The sequence below is a fragment of the Periplaneta americana genome, chromosome 1 (assembly GCF_040183065.1).
Source record: "Periplaneta americana isolate PAMFEO1 chromosome 1, P.americana_PAMFEO1_priV1, whole genome shotgun sequence".
Lineage (NCBI taxonomy): Eukaryota > Metazoa > Arthropoda > Insecta > Blattodea > Blattidae > Periplaneta > Periplaneta americana.
The window spans coordinates 148,226,947-148,244,978 of NC_091117.1; the positions used below are offsets into that span (position 1 = coordinate 148,226,947).

Below are 18,032 nucleotides of genomic sequence, written 5' to 3' on the forward strand. Positions count from 1 at the left end.
ATGTTTAATGATAATCTTTAATGTGTTATTTGTAATTTTGTCGATTCCCGGTGAGACATTATTTTTTAAGGATTTAACAATATTATAAATTTCTTCTTCGGTTACTGGTGATAAAAACATGGAGGAAGATGCGTGCTTATTATGGCCACTGCAATAATTTTTCGTGTTAAATGCCGATTTGTTGATGTTCGATACAATGCTATGTCCTACTTTTGAGAAATATTTATTAAATTCATTAGCTATGTCTTTTTTGTTTTTAAATATTTCTCCCTCTTCATTTAAAATCTCTGATATGATACTATTTTGGTTCACATTTACGTCTGTGGCTTCATTAATAGTTTGCCAAAATTTCCTAGGATTATTTCGATACTTCTGAAATTGAGATTGATAATACTGAGTTTTCATGTTTCTTATAATAAGAGTTAAAGTATTTCTGTATTTTTTGTAATAATTTATTAGATTTATATTATCAGGTTCTTTTCTAATATTTCTGGCTAATTTGTCTCTTATACGGATTGACTTAATGATACCTGTGGTGATCCAGGGTTTTATTATGGAAGAATATATAAGAATAATGCAACAAGTGTGCGAAGACTTCGAACGTAGATATCAGGAAATTAGAGAACTTGAACCACAATTTAAGATATTTGCAACACCTTTTTCAGTGGGTGTCCTGGATATTCCTGCTGAACTACAATTAGAAATACTTGATTTACAAAGCAATATTGAGCTAAAGGATAGGTATCAAAACAGAAAAAGTATTAACCATTCCTATACTTGTTTTCCACGAGAAAGGTTTCCTAAACTGCACAATCTCGCTGCAAGAACGTTGTGCATGTTCGGGACAACCTACGTATGCGAAACACTGTTTTCTTTAATGAAGTTTACAAAGTCACGTCACAGAAGCCAATTAAATGATGGACACTTCAAAGCATGTTTGCGATTGGGTGATACTAAAACAATAGCTCCACGAATTGAAAAGCTGCTTACTAACAGAAAACTGCAAAAATCGCCGCAGATCTCTGATGTATAAGAAAAAGTAGGCCTACTATTATTAGATACTTGAATAACAACGTTTGTGCTGTTGTTTTATTTTGTTAATTGAACTGTATAGCAATGAGAAGAAGACAAACAGTGAACAGTTTTATTTCGTATTATGTTAATCTGTATAAAAGTGTATATTTTGTTTTGTTTCATTGTGATAACATGAAAAAATTTATTTCGTATGTAGTTAGTTAACTGTACCAAATTGTATACGGTACTGTTTTCAGTATAGTGCAATTAACAGTGAAAGTGTGCTTCAGTTAAAAGTTGAAATTAATTTACATTCTTGTCACAAATTTGGTTCATATACAAGTTCTTAGCTCCGCCACTGTGGAAGCAGCTACCCTTGCCCGCAACCGTACGTCAGGGCTTGAGGGTTTGTACGTACGCACCAGAGTGTAGTCACTTGACGCTCCCTGACGTAGAATGACACACGTTTTGGCAACACTGGTTGCCAATGTCTTAGAATGTTTGGGAAACAGTAGGAAGATTAGGGGTCGGCTCTGGTGTAGAGAAGGAAAAGAATCCTTCCAAATATACTGAATAATAATTAAAGGCTAAAATAAAACTAATAAGAGCTTCACTTTATCTATTTATTTCTGTATATTTTCGAACAAGCAAATTCTTACATTTCACGACGTAATGTACTCAGTTCATGCATTAGGCCTAACAATCTCTCCGTAGAAAGAGCGACACATTTTCACACAGTTGAAACAATCACTATTGGATTGGCAAGTGACAGTTTCGGTGCTGTTTTCTTTGAGACACGTTTCTTGCAGTGTTTCTCTCACCGGCAGTAATTTCACGCAATTTACTTGGCAAGTGTTGTTGACACAAGAAGAGGTACCTCCGCGTATCACTGGACCCAGGCCGAGCCATGGAGGCCGTATGGCGCTGTATGAGGTTGCAGCCAGAATCAAACATGTCACTATGATAATTCTGCATTCCATTTCGATTGTCTTTGTATATCCACGATCTGAGAACAAAGCGAACAAATCAAACATTAAAAGTTTTTATAAAATGAGTATTGTTGGCAGTAATGCTGGCAGCGTAAAATATATTATACATATTAAACGTAAATTACACGTAATATAGGTCTACGTTGTGTAAAAACTAATGTTACACGATTTTCTACAATGCGTAATGAGTTATTTTCATGGAAGTAAATTAATAAAAAATCATGAGAATGTAACTGGCAAACATTAATTTTTAATAGCTTTATTTACCAATAATCCAAAATGTATTTAAAAATAGGCTTAAGAACTTTACTAATAGACGGTAGTTATATACACTACTTAAAGGGTGTAATTGATGTTTTGTTATTTGAAGTGTTGTATCAGTGAAGAAGTATGCTGTCAGTGTGTGTTGTGTAAGTGAAGTGTGTTTATGTCAGTGAAGTTTTATAGTTTATAGTGGTAATGCAAAGTATTTGAACAGCGAAATGTGTTTGAAGTATTAGTGAAATTAGGATAGTATCAGTGAAATGTGTGGCAGTTCCATTGCAGTGAGTGAGTTGACAGCGAAATAAGTGTAGTGCTGAAAGGTATTTGTGCATTAGGGTGGAGTGAATCTGTACATGAAATTGTTTTTTAACTGTTTTCTAAATGTAATAGTTGCAAAAATCTGTATTTTCACTTAACTTAGGAATGTGAAAAATATGGAAATTCTATATTTAATTTCTGAGGTGCCCCAAGAGCTTTGAAGTTTCCCAAAATTATAATTTTTTTTTTTTGTTTTGCTTCTTTGTATATTTATTCTATTATTTTGTTTTTCATTACATAGCTAATGAATTACTGTAAAGTCACATATTTAAACTTTATTTGGAAGACTCTAAATTAGGGTTGCAGTATACAGTATTTTTGAGGGGATCCAAAGAGACAAAATATTTAGTATTTTACATAAAATATGGCAGAAATTCCATTTCAGCCCATTTATTTTTTTAGTTAGTATTCATTATTGTTTTCTTTTTCATTTCTTTCTGAGTGGTAACTAAATCAACAGCTCCAATTATCATTCTTCTTTCTGATCTTTGCTCTAGCAGTATATTCTTTCTTGTTTTGGAACACGGCGGTCTTTATAACAATTATGCCTATAGTATTATTATTATTTTTTTTTGCATTCACAACTGCATTATATCAAATAGTTTGTTTGCTTCTTCTTTGAAATTTGCAATGTTGCCATTTTAGTTGTCGTCACTATGTCTTACTTACAAGGCTTCATTAAGTTTGTGTAGGGTAAACTCATCTAATTCCGTGACTCATGTAATTCCGTTATACTCAATATAATGAATATTACTGAATTATGTGTACATGACAAATTGTTGGTAGTTTGTTCAATGGATAGCAGCACTAATCAGCTACCATCTCAAGGAGTTTGGGCTCCTGGGAACAAGTGCACTGCTAACAGGAAGTCATTTCTTAGTACACCATTGCTAAGAAGCTTGGTTTGAGTTGTCCTGGTGACGTATCCTAAAATAAGTTAAAAAAACAGGTATGTGCATAATTATAGTGTGTATGAATATATATTTCTATAGAAATTGCTTTGAAGATTTAGAATGTGTACACAGGTGTCAGTTAACTTATACAACTTAGTCTACAAACCTTAAGTTGTCTGCACAATTTCTTAAGGATTTTTAACATTTGGCTGCCTTACTGTATCACGGAATTAAGTGAACAGAAAATGAAAACTCGTTAAATGAACGTTATAAAGCCTGTACGACTAGTTGTCATCTGTATTAATTAATTATATAATATTTATTTATAATAATTAGATAATTTATATTAAGTAATCGAATATTACCGCCAATTAAAATGAAGAAAATGTTGCATATTTTATATATATATATATATATATATATATATATATATATATATATAATGACCATCTTCGCATAGGGATCAGCACTCTGTTCTCTGATCCGCACTGGGTTCGATTCTCGGAACTCTCAGACATTTTTTAGCCAGGAACTGGTCTTAAGCTTCATCTACCCAGATTCTTAAAGATAATTGAGTATCTGAATCTCAGCAAATGGGTGGATCAATTGAGATCTCTTTCTTGATTAGATGCGTCACTTTGTGGAGAACATCCCTCCAAGCAGACCTTTCCTTTTGTTGATGGACTCACATAGAAGTTACGTAGGTCCTTATGTGTTGGCTTTGGCCAGAGAAAACAAGATCGTCCTCTTCACCATGCCCTCTCATAACAGCCATAATCTGCAACCATTAGGTGTCAGTGTTTATCGTCCCTTGAAGCAAGCTTTAGAAATGAGTTGGAGAACTTTCATATGACAAACTCCAATGTTGCACCAACACGATTTGACTTGCAAAAGTTGTTCAATTTGGCATATGAGAAGGCAATGACATCAACAAATATCCGTTCAGAGTTTTCTAAAACGGGAGTTTATCCATTCAACCCATCTTCTTTGACAGATGAAGCCCTTACAGCTAGCAAATTAAAAGACAAGCCAACTCTTGGAAGTCAACAAACGCAGGGTGACCTTCCAGAAGAAATAGTTCGCTCATCTGTCTGTTTCATCACAACAAAATGATTCTGTTCAGTTGCCTGTTTGAACACAAGAGAAACGACGTCAGACTGTAACAGATTTGTTGAAAACACCCACATATGAACCATCAAAGAAAAAGAGAACGGTTAACCGCAAAATAGATGTCAGAGCCAAGTGTCTTACGCTACCAACCAAACCTCCAGCTGATGCTTCACCGCAGAAGTCTACAAAATCTTCTCAAGGAAAGCCATCCACATCACGAGCCAGTTCTAACGATGAAAATTGGGTTTGTGGAGTTTGTAACGGATCCTATAATGCTGACGTCTAAAAACGAAATAATGAAAATTGGATTGCTTGCTCATTCTGTGGGAAAACATATCATGAGAAGTGTCAAATTGCAGAATCTGATGTTGATGTTTTATGTGTGATAGTTGTGCCACTTCTGATGTTGTTCGTGATGATTCAAGTTGATTATATGAATAATGAATAACTTTAATTAGGGTAATTACGTTCATGTTAATGTTCAAGGTCACAGTGTAAGATTTCTCTGTCTTTATTTTATGTACACTATTGTGTCACGGAATTAAGGTTACAGTGTCACGGAATTAAGTGAAATATGACGGAATTAAATGAAATGTGAGTGATTCTTTTAATTTTTTTTCTCTCTACGTAAATACAGCCATCAGTTATTACTTCACGGATTGTCATATTACGACGTTTGAACAAATGTTTACAGTAATAAACAATATTATTTTGTGTCTTCATATGGAAATAATAGTAATAAAATCTTATTATCACGGAATTAGATGAGTTTACCCTATTGATCGTGGTAAGCACGAATCAGTTGTAATATTCTTGTACGACTGAATTTCGGAATTTATGCCTTTACCTATATTTCCTTAACTTTGATAGAAACTCTTTCTTAAATCTCTCCAACAGTAGATTCTTTTGATTTGAAGTCCGATTATAATTCATTTTTGACCCATAGATAATACTTCATTACGTCATGATAGATAGGTAATTGTGTTGGGTTCAGCCCCTCTGGCATTGCGAATACAGGGAGAAGGTTAGATTTCTTGTATTAATATTAGAGATATTCCGATTTAAGTACCCTGCAATATAAAAAGAATGGATTTCCATTAATTTTATTATATTAATTATATCATACCTAAGAGTTTTGTGATTATTCCCAATTTTCTTATAAATTGAGGTTTCTGTGACACTTCAAAATGAAACAACAGGGGATCAAAAATATGCAAAGTCTTTTAACATGTATTTTTTTTATGTTCCTGGTATCCTGTTCAGATTAAATCACTGGAGAATGTTCTCCCGCTAAAAAATATGAACCTCAAAATTTTGTGAAAATTTCAAAATACGATGCTCTTGTGGCACCTCTAAATATTAATCAAGAGAAAATATATTTTACATTGTTCTTGATAATATCGCACCACAACTTTTCCCTGGTATTACATTTTGATTCTATAAACTATATATTTTCATTTCACCCTATTGTGCATGTATGAATATATCATACTCGTGGGTTTTAGTTCGGACTTAGGGTTAAAATACAAATTAGATTTACTTTAAATGTTACTTTAAGTGATCGTGCTTCATTTAATTTTGGATGCTCATTATTATTATTATTATTATTATTATTATTATTATTATTATTATTATTATTATTATTATTATTACTATTGCCATTATTATTATTATTACTATTATTATTATTAATTGTATTTTTATTAATTGTGTTTATTATTAATTGTAATTATTGAGTGTAATTAGTTACCATTGCCGCCGGGTATTTACCCATTTGCCTTAAGGACAAACGTAAATATTATGTTGGCCAGAATATAATTTATTGTTTTCTCTCAGGTGTAGAAATGTAATATTTTTCTTGGGCTCTATAAATAATTTTACCAGAGGAATACTATTTACAAAGGTACTTTGTAGCAAGTTTTAATTAATATTAATAATAATACTAATTATTATTATCACCATCGGAATATCAGAAGTTACAACATTTGTAAATATACATGAATTGTAAGGAATATAAAAGGCATAAATACAATAATTAATAAATTTTAAATCACAGAAATAGACTTGTTTTAAAATAGGCCTAATAATATTACAATAAGAGAAACAGCATTTAGATTAACATTTAGATAACAAGGAGGTCTGTTTTATATAAATCTAATATCATATGAGTTAACGCTTGTTCGGGGGGCAAATTGAGTATAGAGTAGTTTAATAAATTATTATGAAGAAATAAAGCTAATGTTACATTTAAAAAGAAAATAACTTAAGTACTCTATGTAATTAGAATATAATATTAGTAAGAAATCAGAAATTATATAAGCAGTAACATGAGCTGCTGCCAAGAAGACAAAAGGAGAATAGCGATGGCAAAGGAAGCTTTTAATAGAAAAAGGAGCATCTTCTGCGGACCTCTGGAGAAAGGACTAAGGAACAGACTAGTGACGTGCTTTGTATGGAGTGTAGCATTGTATGGGACAGAAACATGGACATTACGACTAAGTGAAAAGAAGGGAATAGAAGGTTTGGAATGTGGATATGAAGAAGGATGGAGCGTATGAAATGGACAGAGTAAGAAACGAAGCTGTGTTTGAAAGAGTGGCGAAGAAAGAATGATGCTGAAACTGATCAGAAAGAGGGAAAGAAATTCGCTGGGTCACTGGTTGAGAAAAAAACTGCCTACTGAAGGATGCACTGGAAGAAATGGTGAACGGGAAACGAATTCGTGGCAGAAGAAGATATCAGATGATAGACGACATTAAGATATATGGATCATATGCGGAGACAAAGAGAAAGGCAGAAAATGGGAAGAAGTTCTGAAGAAAGTCAATAACAGACCGAAACATGTTAACCAGGTACAGTAATATTTAACACGAGAAAGACATAATATATATTCCGAAATGTGAAAGACTGGAGAATGCTGGGTTTGCAGTGAAAGACCTGCCCTTGGGCAGAACACTATGATTGAATGGATATATATATATATATATAAGTTAAGTCAATAAATTAAATACAGTAAACTGAGAATAAAATTATTTAAAATAAAGTAACACCAAGTCACAAGATATTTATTTAAAATGTATCAGTCAACTATAAAAATAACATAAATTAAATTGCGTAATTTAAATACCTTTCATTTATAATTTGAAGCCATGTGTTTTATTATTTTTAACGTAGACGCTTCAAATCCATGCGATTATACATTTTTAGTTCATAATATAATTAAGACAAGGGAGTATTTCAGGCCTGCTGGCGCGAGGGTACAATTTTTTGAGACAAGGTAGCGCCTGGGCCCTTTTATAAATGTAATATTATCGTCATTATGCATTTTATAAAAAGTAATACTTCATATTTAAAAAAAATCATAGCGAGATCTACTCTACAAACCTAACAACGTCTATATCCAGATTCGAACCCCTGAATTTCCTTTTGACATTCCGTAAGTATTCATTCGGAAATGGTGATGGGGGTGGTGATGATGATGATGACGATGATGACGACGACGACGACGACGACGACGAAGACAACTACTACCAGTAGCACCGAAATTCCAGGACTAAGGCACTTTTTTGTTTAGAAATACATTACTGGATTAAGACTGTATTTTTGCTAGCAGTGATGGTGCATTTGCCTCATTTTGTAAGGATTATTATTTTTGTGCAGGAATCCAGAAATGCATGTAGAGTGTTAGTTGAAAGACCTGAGGAAAAAGGACCTTTGGGGAGGTAGAGACGTAGATGGGGGATACTATTAAAATGGATTTGAGGGAGATATAATATGATGCTAGGGACTAGATTAATCTTGTTCAGGATAGGGCTTATGTGAGGGTGGCAATGAACCTTCGGGTTCCTTAAAAGCCATATGCAACAAAGTAAGTAAATAGAATAAGATATCAGATCATAGTTAACAATAAGATATATGGATCATATAAGGAGACTAAGTGGAGTGGAAATGAGGGAAGATTGAAGAACGCTGATTTCCAGGAATGAATTAATTAAACGTCAAACAATATCCATTATTTGCATTCATTATCGAGATGGCTTCTGAAAGGTTCGGACCATGGACCTACAAAATCTTCTGTCATATGCGTTGGCATTTCATATTAATCTTTTTTTTTTCAGTAAATTGTAGGCGTTAGGCGCCTATTCATTCCCAAGTCTTGAGAGGAATTCAGTCGCTTCTTTATCATTTGTCAAATATATATTAGATAATGTAATGTGGTATTATTAAATACAGCAGAACTCAATGAAGGCAAGATTTTTTTATCATTATAGAATAATGCGATTTTTTTAAATAAAATAAAAGGAGATTTTAATGTATTTGGCATATTTTGAAGAATTTATTTTTTTTCGCGTTTTTTAAACTTGAACTTATTTTCGGAAAAATATTTGTCTCTAGGCCTATATAGGAGAAGTATATTTTCTCTATCTTACCCTGGGAACGTCTTCTGTCGTAATAGTTCGAAGAATAACTTTCAAGTAAGAAAATACCAAAATCTGTTCTCAGTTACAATAGAAGATATAGAATAATTTAAAATGTTTCAAATATAAGTTTTATGGTTTTATGTTGCTCTCAATTAATTAAAAAATACAGTTAATGCCTTATCATAGTGACAGCTAAACATATTAATCAAGATTAAATTTCGAAATGAGTGTGATAATTGTAGTACGTTTCAAGTATCAAACACAACAAATTTAATTAATTAAGTATAATATATTGTCTACGCCATACCCTAAGTATCATGCCTCTAAATATAAAATAGTTTGTACTAACTATTACCGGTAATTTTTTTTACAAGACGTGCTAATACTAAATTCAAATATTTACACACAGAATACTTAATCAATTTTACAAAGAAAGAGTTTGTCCAAAGGGCTGGATTCGGGAAGAGTACCTAAAACGCTCATTGCATTTCCGCGTTGAATAGCAATACTTAAGCGATGACGCAAATAAGTAGTGCAACGGCGATCACCAGAGATGAAAATTCGGCCGATAAGAGATACCAAAACTTTAGCGTCATGACTCCAAGGATTGAAGGTCTGCGCAGCAAAGGGGATAAAGATATAATTGTCTAAAAGATGAGCATATTTATTGACTCTTTTCTTCACGGCTAATTCAGCAGCAGAAGCTGCGCGTATGGAGGTATTCGGCAAGTTCAATATTACTTCAATATTATCTTCAAATTTAGATCCTGGTACGGCCTAATTAACATAAATATGCTATGAATCACACCAGTGTAATTTATCCGGTTCAAACGAACGTCAACTAGTTTGTCTGCAATTGATAATGCTTATCGTACTTGTTTTACATTTGCATATGAGTGAACAAAATGTTATCTAAAGGACTGGGCCAACATCTTGACAATGCAAAACATAGCAAATATACTACATTAAACAACTTATGATAACTTTACTGCAAAATATATTTATGCTGGTAAAGATGTTGTCATCACTCTGATTTGGTATGGCACAAATTTTATGGAAGGAAGATGACATATTTCAATTTACTTCTTTCACTATAGAAGTATGTAGAATACACTTTTTGTGGTGAAAAATGAAGATAAACTGTCTAACATTCGCGCATGTATCTTTAATTGGTCTTTAAACATCCTTTCTATAATGAAGGATCGGTGGAGCGGAGAAAAATTCTCTCCGGCACCGGGATTCGAACCCGGGTTTTCAGCTCTACAAGCTAACGCTCTGTCTACTAAGCCACACCGGATTCCAATTCCGATGCCGGATTGAATCCTCTCAGTTTAAGCTCCACCTCTTAGTTTCCCTTTAGTGGCCAACCCTCATGCACTGCGTCACAGATGTGTGACAGTGGCACAATGCGTAGCACACTATGTGCAGAGGTGCACTCATTACGAGTGACTAAGTGGCCGGTATCCGACGGAATGAGCGCCCTCTTAAATCACTAAGGGTTTTATTCATAGACATTTCGCTAGCCCGCACTATGAGCGTGCTAAACTAGCTCCGGCTATCGACTGGTTACTTGTACAGGATTCATATCATATCATATCATATCATATCATATCATATCATATCATATCATATCATATCATATCATATCATATCGCTAACACGGGTTTATGAATACGAAAAACGTTAGTTCGCTGATCATCCACCGGAAGCCTAATATGGCCCTAAGTGATTATATACGCATATCATATTACAGCGATGTACTGAAGTAGATCTCCGCTCCACCGATTTTTCATTATGTAATAACGCAGAATTCCTGCATGGAAATATCATATAAAATATCCTTTCTAGCTTGTTTTCCGAAAAATTTAGGCTTTACATTTTTCCCCTGATATCTCAAAAAGTGTTTGATATGTTTTAATAAAATTTTGTATGAGGTAGCCTATATTTATGACATCTTAACAGCGTAAATATTATCTGAGTTGTATTATTTTTATAATATGATTCATAAAACGTTGAAATATAATAATAATAATAATAATAATAATAATAATAATAATGCATTTTATGCACGACCATGCCGAAACGTAGTAATTATACACCTGGTAGCAGTCCTTTAATGCATGACATTAAAGTACATCTATTCATTAAAGTTCAGGTTTTCGATTATTCTCGGATATGCAATCGAAAGACGAGGGAAACGCCACGGATGCTGGAAATCCAATACTGTCGCAGAAGGTTATGTTCTGTTACTATAATAATTAGCGTTAATTGTAAATAATATTCAAATAAATTCAATTTGTCATCTCGTTTTTCAATTCTAAATCAATTTCCAGGTTATACATTATCTGCATTACATCAAGGTCAATGACATTATTGTTCCTCGGAAAAAAATCAATACTTTCGCTTCTGCGCATATCTCACAATTCAAGAGCTATGAACAAGGCCACTTCCGATCTTCTGTCAGATACAAATAAATTGTACACTTCTGAATAATTTAAAGTTAGAAATATGGTCGAGCATAAAATGTCGTATGAAACTTGCCTATAATGGTAATTAAGACGTTCGTATGAAAATTATGAAACTCACTTGCGCTCGTTTCATGAACAAACATACTTGCGTCTTAATTACTATCATTATAGGCTCCTTGCATAATGTACTATTATAACATATTTGTTCTAGAGATAAGTAAGCTATTTTAATTTTTGTTATTCACACAATTATTACAAACATTTTTAAGTGAGAATCATCGTCATCTTCTTCTTCTGCTTCTTCATCATCAACGTCATTCTTCATGTATCGGGCAACTTTGCTTGTTGTGTCACTTATTTTGTTTTGCATCACTTATGAGCTCCAACTTGTCTTCGGACAGTTGACTAAACAACACCAAGTGGTTTTTATCAAAATTTAATACATTTAATGAAATTGATCTATTCCGATTAATAGTCCCTTCAACGATTTTCAATGTATGCTGGCCTGCTTCTACTGTGTTGTAGGTATTACTGAGGTATTGTAGGTAGTCGACAGTTGTGGAATCAACAAACGTGGTTTTTTCTGTTGTTTTTAAATTATGGTGTACTGATTAAACTACCATATCTCGTCATACATATTCATTTCATTTCTTGCATAAGCATTAGTTGTCAGCTTTTATAAATCACATGTGTATTGTATTGGACGATGTCTGTGGAATTTTGCAGGTTATATGTGTCACTGAAACTAATATTCACTACCTATTGACAGAAACAACTATGTGGCGCAGAAAAAATATAATAATAATAATAATAATAATAATAATAATAATATTAATAATAATAATAACAATAATAATAATAATAATAATAATAATAATAATAATAATAATAATAGTAATAATTATGACAATAGTTTATTTATACTGGCGGAGTTAAGGCGATTTGACCTTCTGTTACCCTCCACCAGGTCATAAAATACACAATAATTGATATGAATGAAATGTCAAAAGAATAAAAGCACTAACATTTTACAAAATGGTAACAATGTTGTGAAAAAACAAACTCAAAATAATATCACAATACAAGAAAGGAAGTAAAATACAAATCTATAGATTGAAATACAACATAAGTAACTCAATTAGTAGGAATAGTTAAGTGGGAAAACATACGGAAAGAACACAACAATTGGAATGTAATGTAATAATAAGAAAAGTAAATTTAAATAAAGACAACAGTAAAAACCATGATAATACAGTGGAAGCTCTTAAGTTCGACATCCTATAGTTCGACTGCTTACGTAGGAGAATTAGACACGCCTCTATAAGGGCACTAAGAAATGGGTTTGCCATTTGAATGGGAATTGGTCCTGTTTGTTGTAGTGATACTTTTGTTAAAGGAATACAGAATATTTTATTGATCAGGACATCCATATTCATCACTGATTTTAAATTAACGAACTCTTCTTTTTCTGTTTGGGAATTGTGCCGTTGTGAGACGGAACTATCGAAACCCACTGTGGTACTAGAAGCGCATACACAAGTCTCGTGGCGGGCAGGAAATGCAAGTACAGTACTGTATTCGTTGATGGATAGCCAATAAGAATTTGTATTCATTTCACCTGCCACAACCACTACCCTTATTGGACAGAACTTTCAATTCTTTTCTGAGGAACTTAAGAGAGTCCACTTGCAATGAACAAGGAAGTAGAGTGAAGATAGTTATCAAGTTGAAGTTCTGTGAAAGGGATGCAGTTTCATTTAATTTATTTATACAAGGAATTTAGACTAAGACGGAAAATAAATGTTGGCCTATATCACAAGTAATCCAAGTGATATTCTAATGATGAGTTCCAAGAAAACATTCCTAAATTAGTTAGTGGACCTTTAAAGTTCGTGCATTGTAGGGTTGCAGAAGAAATATTTAACGGACCACTAGTTAATGGATCGTTAACCAAGCATCTTTGGATTTCACAAGTGACGCAATATTACGTGAAAAAATAAAAAGTTGACATCGGCTGCTAGACTGATGTGAGGAATTGCTTTTATTGTTGTCAAAATTTGCAATAAATATCGACTAATTGTGACGTCACAGTATGGGAAACTGTTAAACACTACACCTGTATTTATTTTCCTCAAATTACAACTACCTTTTCGGTGTCACTATACCTGTATTTATTTTCCTCAAATTACAACTACCTTTTCGGTGTCAGTATACCTATATTTATTTTTCTCAAATTACAACTACCTTTTCGGTGTCAGTATACCTGTATTTATTTTTCTCAAATTACAACTACCTTTTCGGTGTCAGTATACTTGTATTTATTTTTCTCAAATTGCAACTACCTGTTCGGTGTCAGTATACCTGTATTTATTTTTCTCAAATTACAACTACCTTTTCGGTGTCAGTATACCTGTATTTATTTTCCTCAAATTACAACTATTTTTCGGTGTCAGTATATCTTAGCTATTTATTTTTCTCAAATTACAACTACCTTTTCGGTGTCAGTATACCTGTATTTATTTTACTCAAATACCTTTACTGTATCAGTGAGCGGAGATCCTCTGCTGTTCCTCAAATTACTGTAGCCGACTGAAAATCATGAAAATTAAAAAAAAATATGTTTGTTGGCTCTTTCACTTATTTAGAATGTGTATTTTCATTCCCCAAGTAGATTTAGTTCAATTCTGACTACAAATATGTTTAATTTTTTTTTAATTAAGACTGTAAGAGGCCTTGACTTTTAAAGATCTCTCAAAATTATTATTTTTTTCATCAAAGAATTCTGTTTTACAAATTTCTTATTATAAATATAATAACTTTTTTTTTTTTCTAAATTTGACTCCCTAAAGTTATTAGATGAATGTAGCGGAGGAGAATTTAAATTTACATAAATATTCATTTCACTTCCAAATGCATTTTCCCGTAAGTAGGCCTATATTTTTCTGGATTCAACTTCAGCTTATTTTATGCCAAATATTAATCAATCTGAATGAAATTTTACTGCAATTATTTACGAAGTAGCTGCATGTGTCTATGCACTTATTTTATGAGAAATAGTGCTGCTAGGTTATGAATTATATGAAAAATAACATTTTTTAAATAAAAAAAATCGGAAATGAATAAGTGAAATATTTCATAAAATGAATGAATACAAATGTTTCTTCATGTCTTGTGAATGTAACCAAAAGAACCTGAAGCTTAAAAATTGAGCTCTTCTACTAAAAATTTGGATTGAAAATTTTCCAAAAAAGAATAGAAAAAAAATAAAAAAATCAAAAGCCAAAAACATTTAGGAGTTAGAAATTTGGAATTTGTTAATCCTTTATATAGTAGACATGCTCTCAAAATTTACTTGAAAAAATGATTAGGAAAAAATTATTGTCATTTTCAGTAGAATGTCTCCTTAATGTATCAGTATCGAAGAATATTTGCAAAAATAAAACATTATAACGTTTAATAAAGGAACACGCGATTCACTGCATATTTGATGTAGCAGCTTTTGCACTTAATCCATCATTGCTAATTTTTTTAAGGTGACATGTATTTATTTAGTATGACTAGTTCCTCCCTTGGTTTGAATTGTAAATTATTTAAAAATAGCTTGTAAAAGGGTCTTGGACTAGAAATGTTTAGTTTAAATGTAGTTCTGTTTATAAGTATGAATAATGGTGTAATTTTTGTCTTATTTGAACTGTTGTATCAGTGAAGTTATGGTTTTACAGTGCAGTGAATAGTTTCGATCAGTGATAATTTATAGTGCCAACGAAATGTATTCTATAGTGTCGGTGAAATGTGTTATATAGTGTCAGTGAAATGTGTTCTAAAGTGTCAGTGAAATGCGTCATAGTGCCAGTGTAGTGAGTGAGATGAGAATAAAATGAAAGATTATTATCAGTACCAATGGGAAAATTATGTAAGGCCTATACATATTAGGTTGCAGTGTAAAATTAGGTTCACTTATTAATTAGGTTATATTATTTATAATTATTAATTGTAATTGTTTTGTATAATTGTATTGTGTATTCTAATTGTATTGTGTGTATAATTGTATTGTGTATTCTAATTGTATTGTGTATTGTAATTTTACTGTGTATTGTTTATATTGTTTGTACCACTGCCACTGGGTGCTTGCCCACTTGCAATGTAAATAAATACATACATACATCATTTCACTGTTCTTTATATACGAGTGTTATCGATTTTGACATTCGGCTCTTTACTGATGAGCGAGAAAGATGAAGATATCAGAACTCCGCCATTAACTCATCCTGGCATAAATTGTATTTAACTGACTTTGAAACTAGAATACTCACTTATGCTGGGTTGAGAAATCGTGAAAACAAAGATGGGAAATGAAAATAACGAGTCATTTGTTTTACTTTTTCTTGTGATGGAAGCCACATGCATAATTAATTTTTCCATTCTTCCTAATCTGACGGAGTAAAACAAATGGCATTATTTCCTACACTTCCTTATGTGATGGAATTGAACTTAGAATCCTTTCCCAACTTCCTCATCCGATAGAAGTCACACTTTGAATTTGTTCCCAACTTTCTAATCTGATGAAAGCCACACTTATAGTATGTTCCTAACTTCCTCATCTAACAGAAACGTTATTTTAATTTGTTCCCAACTTGCTAATCTGATGAAAGCCAAAATTCAAAGTCGTCCCAACTTCCTCATCTCAAGGAAAACATAGTTATAACTCTTGTTTGTAACTTCCTCATTTAATGGAAGTTATATACTTAGAATTTGTTCTTAACTTTCTGATCTGATGGAAGTCACAACTTTAACTTGTTCCCATTTACCTTATCTGATGGAAGCCACACTTATAAATATTTGATATCAACTTCCTTATCTAATGGGAACCCTACATACTTTGTTTCTAACTTCCTCATCTGAAAGAAGCCGCATTATAATTTTGTTCCTAACTTCCTCATCTGATGGCGGTCACAGAACTTTTTTCCTAACTTCCTCATCTGATGAAAGCCAATCTGATAATAGATGTAATAGAAGCCACACAAGAAACTTTTTTAACTTTCTCTAATGGAAAACATACTTATAATTGAAGGGTTCATAACCATAGTGGGCCAAGCGCCATATAATAAAGACGTAAAAAACAAGGGTCAAAATTAAGTTATTACCATATGTAATTAAATGGACACATATAGTAAGTAATATAAAGTATGCAAATTAAAATTAAATGATATGTCAGTCTTCATTAAACTATGGTATTCACTTACCTTTAACCCCTTACTTTCGCCGTTTTTAATAAATGGCGCATGGCCCAATATGGCTCTGAACCTTTCAATTGTTTTATAATTTCCTCAGCTCTTGGAAATTACACAGGATTTTTCATAGCTTCCTCAGTTGATAGAAATCACAGGTGGAAATTGTTTCTAACTTCATCTAATGGAAGCCACACAATAGATAATCCGACCAGCAATTCATTTATTCGCGATTGGGGTTCAAGGCCTGCTTCGTAATTAAAACCTCTGCCACAAAATTTACAAGAATTGGGACGCTCCTCTGTATGTGGCCGTTTGTGGTATTCCAAAACTAGTTTCTGAGAATATGCTTTCCGAATTCTGTATATAGAAATAGTCTAACACCAACATGTACGCGTTTATACTTTTTAATTGAAGTGTTAGTAGAAAAAATTTTTTCCACATTCTGAACCCTGAAAGATTGCGTTAGTGGAGTGTAGAGAATATTAGAATACCGAAGGCTAACTGAATAGAAATGTGGATATTTATTAACTAAAAATATGTATTTTACAAATCCTTTTCATGTGTCTGAATATAACATTAAACTGTAACTTTCAACCAATGCATAGCAATGTACTTACCACTTAAACGTGTGTAGTTCCTCGCAAGCAATGTGCAATATAGCTCTGTGTGGTTCGTAGAGAGTACCCTCAGCTGCGGCTCCTCGTTATTATATCGACATGAATTGAAATATAATTTACATAAATAATAGATAAGAAACGGTAATGATTACTTTACGGATGTCTAAAAGAAAAAGTATATTTCATATTGTTTGTTCGCCTACCCACGGAACCTGACGTGTATGAAATAAACTTGTTTTAATATATTTTAGGGGAATTCCATGTAACTCTTTTAAACCTGCGTTCAACCTACTGCAATAAATTATATTTACTTAAACAGTAGTATAGTGGCTTTCTTCCCAACCTCTTGAAGTGAATGCAGTTTAAGAGGTACAATACAATAACATAAAAATAATACTGTAATTTACTGTTTCCGGTATTGCCACAGTACTAATACACGATAATTAGATTTATACATAATTATGCGTTTGAAGTGAGTATACGTCAAGAAATATGAGTAAATAATTTCCTCCGGTTGTGTCACCACGCGGCCTTCGCTATTTTATCAGGCCAGCATACTGGAATCGTGACGTCCTACACGAAGGCCATGTTCTACATGCCATTTCTGTTATATTTAACACAGGTATTTGACATTGTTTACTGTAGGTACTATTAAATTACATTAATGAGAAAGTAACAGCATAGTATATATCCCCTACTTGTGTTAT

At 32.6% G+C, this 18,032-nt stretch overlaps 1 long non-coding RNA gene across 1 annotated transcript; it reads right to left on the reverse strand.

The window, feature by feature from the left end:
- Window positions 1–1,623: 1,623 nt before the first annotated feature.
- On the reverse strand, window positions 1,624–17,742 carry LOC138701854 (uncharacterized). The gene is made up of 2 exons (XR_011332709.1): window positions 17,326–17,742; window positions 1,624–2,020 (listed from the first exon to the last, which is right to left on the reverse strand). It is a non-coding gene; the product is annotated as an uncharacterized lncRNA (long non-coding RNA).
- Window positions 17,743–18,032: the final 290 nt, after the last annotated feature.